Source organism: Sebastes fasciatus, chromosome 16 (assembly GCF_043250625.1).
Source record: "Sebastes fasciatus isolate fSebFas1 chromosome 16, fSebFas1.pri, whole genome shotgun sequence".
NCBI lineage: Eukaryota > Metazoa > Chordata > Actinopteri > Perciformes > Sebastidae > Sebastes > Sebastes fasciatus.
This window is the reverse complement of record NC_133810.1, coordinates 29,018,964-29,024,096: the sequence shown is the minus strand read 5'-3', so window position 1 is coordinate 29,024,096 and position 5,133 is coordinate 29,018,964.

Genomic DNA, 5,133 nt, shown 5'->3' with positions numbered 1-5,133 from the left:
GCCGGTGCCATGTGTTCTGTGGAAACATCACTTCTTCATGTTGGTAACCAGTGGGAATTAAGGTAGGTCTTCATTTTTGGCAGAAGTGGGAGAAAGTCACACATGTGCAAGTCCCACCAAGTCTCAAGTCTTAACCTGCAAGTCTCAAGCAAGTCCCAAGTCACTTTGGTGAGAATCAAGCAAGTCAAGTCAAAACACTGCTCAGGTCAAGCACATCACAAGTCAAGTCATACGAAATTCTTATGATCTACCCCAGTTTCCACATTTAAAATCAGTTAAAAGACAGTGGTCATGAAAAGATGATTATAGGTATACTTTACAGGGCTTATGGCGAGTCAAATTAAAATGCTAACCATGGCAAATTAAAAAAAAAGTTGAAGTTGGATGTTGTGGTGGTCGTGTTACTGATTTTTGAGCCTCAGACCTTGCGTAGCGCTGTTCTCTTCTTACTACCGTCATCGACAACATAATCATTGAATCCAAATTTTGTTATTTTTGTACTATGCCCCTCCATGAAAGCTCGCTGCCTCCTGCGTTGGCCTCTGCTGTCTGCTGCGTCCTAGTAGGTTTGCTTGCATTGTACTAGAAATCACCCAATGTTTCAAAAACAAAACTTAACTTCTCAATTTTTAGAAAATGTTTTATATTTAATTAAAAAAGTCAAGTCAAGTCCTTTCGAGTCATCCGTCTCAAGTCTAAGTCAAGTCTCAAGTCATGAATACCAAGTCAAAGTCAAGTCGAGTCTTTTATCAATGTTAGTCAAGCAAGTCTCAAGTCCTCAAATTTGTGACTCGAGTCTGACTCGAGTCAAGTCATGTGACTCGAGTCCCCCACCTCTGATTTTTGGTTCTGTTTTACACAAACAACAGTGCTGCCTGTTCTTGTTAAAATAAAGAAAACACAAGCAGGCATTGTAACGTACAGATACAATTTGTAATAGTTACTGTCTGTCTTGCAGCAGCGTCAATGTGCTTTTGATGCTGAAAACATTCCTACAAAATATGTTTGATTTACTATGATTTTTTTCTTTACTGAGCACCAGTTGCAATATGTGTCCATGTAGAAGAGCACTGTTGAAAAAATTAGGGACATATGAAAAAACACATGTTTTTCAGATCGGCCATCTTGACAGGAAGAAGCACCTTTGGACAGTTTGGACGACCGGAAGTGATGTCATTGCTACTTTACAGTAATGAACTTGAACTGTTTGGGAGAGGAAATAGAGAAGGGTTATGAATACTACACGTTTACTTTTGCGATAAATTAACTAGCTTTAAGTAGTTACAACTCTGGTTACAACAGTGAGCCGTACTTTAAACCACTAGCTATCTAAAAGTCATCCTGCTATCCAGAGTTTCCGTGTCCTGCTAACTCAGGTGAGACATTTGTGTGTTTTCTTCATGAAATGTGTTTGTAGTCTGTTGAAACGTTATTTTTTATATCTGTGGAAAATAATGTTAACATTAATGACGTTAACGTTAGAAGCACCTGAAACTTAAGATAAGTGTCAGCATAAAACCAACACTTAGCTAGCTAGCCAATGAGGTGAGCATTTCTAGCTAATTGAGCCTCATGCTGCAGGTGATGAATACCAGAAGCTGAGTATCACCATAGACATTATAGGCTGTTTTGTGATAATAATGCTCCAATTTTTAGATGCATTTTGTTGACTGGTAGCAGTATAGCACCACACTCCCTTCACTTTATCTAAAAATGTAATTATGGATTTTGAAGATTACATACAGCCATACTTCCAGTAGATATTATTTACATTCATAACCTGCCTAAAGTACAACTCATGTTGAAAGTGGTAGCAGAATCTCTCTTCCAGGGTTTGCAGATTGTTAGACTTAATTAAAAATAATATTCTGAAATATGATCAATTAATTCAGACATTATTATTATGAAGGAACCTTTTATGCACTTAAATGTTGCTAACTGTAAACTCAATATTCCTGCACACCCCTAGGAAATGGTCAAACTTTGTCCTCTGATATTATAAATTATTCTATTTGGTAAGCAGGGTCCTTGGATAAACAGTCTACGCACAGCTGCTGCAGGTGATGAATACAAGAAGCTGTTGCTGATGTGAGCCACTATTTTTCTAATGTGATAATAATGCTCCATTTTTTTAGCTTACAGTTGGAGTATTTTTTATTATTATATTATTAAATTATGAATTTCTTATATAACATACAGCCATACTTCCAGTAGATATTATTTACATTCATAACATGCCTGAAATACAACTCATGTTGAAAGTGTTAAATGTAACATAGCAGAATCTCTCTTCCAGGGTTTGCACATATGTTAGACTTAAAAATTAAAATGATAATCTGTCTTGAATGTATGAGGCATCAATTAATTAAGACATTATGAAGGAACCTTTTATGCACTTAAATGTAAATTAAACTGTAAATTCAATACTACTGAACACCCCTGGGAAATAGTAAAACTTTGTCCTCTGATAGTATAAATTATTCTATTTGGTAAGCAGGGTCCCTGGATAAACAGTCCACACACAATGAACCACATTCGTTACTGTATTTGAATTAGATTTGTTTTAAAATACTGAAAGATTATTAAAATATGTCTCACTCAGGCATACAGTTCTTTCTCCACTAGATGGTGCTATTTGATGACCAATATCAGCAGTCCTTGACAATGAACTACAGGCACACTTGAACTGTGGGCCAGCAATTTCTAAACCCTCTGAAACCCTGTGAAGAGATTTGCTTCTTTATCCAACCTAATAAGGCGTGATGTATGAGACTACTCTGATGAAATAGCATGGGTTGCCATGCTACCACATGGTAGATACAGCATATGTGTAAAGACAGAAGCATCATAAAGTGATTATTGTAGCTAGCCTGGACTATTCCGGAGGTCAGTCCACTAAAATAGTGTAAAGTGTGTAAAATAAGTTAGCTTGGTGCTTACTGGTTATGTTGGTTTCCACTTCATCCATGCATTTCCCTGCAGGGTCAGAGGGCAGCGGCAGCAAAGACCAACATCACTGCAGGCAGCAGGTAGGTGTTCAGTGATGCATTCACTCGTCTACATGTCGTAGTTGAACACTTTGATTAAGATTGGTTGTTGTCTCTGTTTCCACTGTTCTTCAGGAAACATGAAAGTTAGGAAATGTGAGAAAAAGGAATAGCTGTGCATACATATCATATATTAAATAACTTCATGAGCAACTGATATTTTTAATTTGATAGATATGGCATTTTGTTGGCAAGTAGCCATGTTATAAACATGATCAAATTATCCCTTACGTATAGTAATGATAATCAATTACTCAATTAATTTCATATATCAGTTTATTCATTGATTAATTCAATTGTAATTTCTGTTTAAATATTCTTTGAATAAATAAATATATATTTAGAAATTTAAAATAATTTTTCAAATATCTTTTAAAAATTTTGCTCTACAAAAATGTATTTACTAATGTGTCATCATACTCCATTATCTGAGTCTTTGAGCATTAATATGATGTCTGAAAAGCTGTATTTAGAGCTCGAGAATATGTTGTTACCCCACAGGTATGATTTTTTTTTCACCCTAGATCTGTCTTTTTCCTTGTCAGTTTTGAGATATTTGGTTGCATAAGGAAAATGGTACAGGAACATGACTCTGAGCCGTGCATCTACTGTGCAGTATGATCTAGAATAGATAATAACCAAAGTCTCTCAGCTGTGGGAAACAGGCTGAGAGAAAACATGTGGTATTTTTTACTTAAACCTGCATTAACTGATTTCTTTTGGCCACTTGGTGGCAGTGCAACCAGCTGTAGAAACAACACTGGCATATAACACCTTACAGTTGATAAAGTGATTGTTATTGCAAACAGTTGCGTATTTACACATCCAGCTGACACAGAACAACACTAGCATTCATTTGGAGTCCAATATTCACTCTCCCTTAAGCTCTGTTTTGGTCTCCACCATCTCCCGTGGGAAATGTCTGGCTCTTTAGTTGCTTACTTTGACTGTCTGCTGTTTGGTACTGTGCGTTTATCAGAGCTTTTTTGGGCTTCAAACTGCTGCCTGCAGCTGTGGCTGGAAACAATGCTGATGAGAGCGGTGAGAAAGTAAACTAGGCTTTTGTTGCTGTTTTCATTGTCGGTGCAAAACGGAGAAAACAAGCGAGCTGTGCTGAACCAGTGCTGTCCGTGTATCTGAGAAGTCATTTGTAGAAGCATTTTGGATTCAAACCATAGATGGGAAAATCACGGATGAGCATAAGGCTGTGTTGTGCCTTACAGCGTGTCTATACAGAACACGTTTCAGCAGCGTCTTTCCTTCGTCCGTCTCACAGAAGCAACACAATTCTTTTTTAACCAATACAGCTGTCTACACAGGCTGCGCATTGGCTACACGTGCGTACAGTATATGCAACCCAAAGCATATTTTACCGCTTCACATCTGTGTAGAGACGGCGTTACTAACATTACCATGACAACAAAGTCACCTGCTACTAAAGGAAGGCAGTGGGGCGAATGAACAGAGGGTTAGGCAGTAGTGGTTGATTTAAGTGATACTTCTCATTCGTCCAAATTTTTTTTTTTTTTTTTAAAGAATGACAGGACTACTTAATGGCAGTTAAATATAGATATATTTAGAGAACGCTCGAATAATTTCCTATTGAAGGGGTTTTTGTGATTACAGATTTAGCCTTTGAACAACGGAGCTAGTCATCCTGACCACTAATAGGGTTTGACACAGCTGTCACGAGTTAGTGAGGCCACTACATTTTCTTAAGATGGGCTAAACTGACTTCAGAGCACACGGACAGAGGGATGACTCTACTGCAGCAAATCCAGATGTCAGTCAGTCAGTCAGGTACATAGACAGAGATGCCATCTTTAGTTTAGTTTGCCTCAATCAGCAAAGTCTCAACCTAATAAAACTGTCAAGGGGACATTTATTTTTACTAGCTGGAGTTTCATTTAATAACAGAAGTGGTACTAAATAAATGATTGACTTTTTAATATTGGAAAACATTTCAGTTCTGCTTTTACCCCTATAAGCACTATTTGGTCTCCCAGAATATGAGGTGAGTGAGAGCTAGCAGGAGCTGTTTGAGGCCAGCTTTTGCCCAAGGGAGGCATTTAGAAATGTTTCCAAA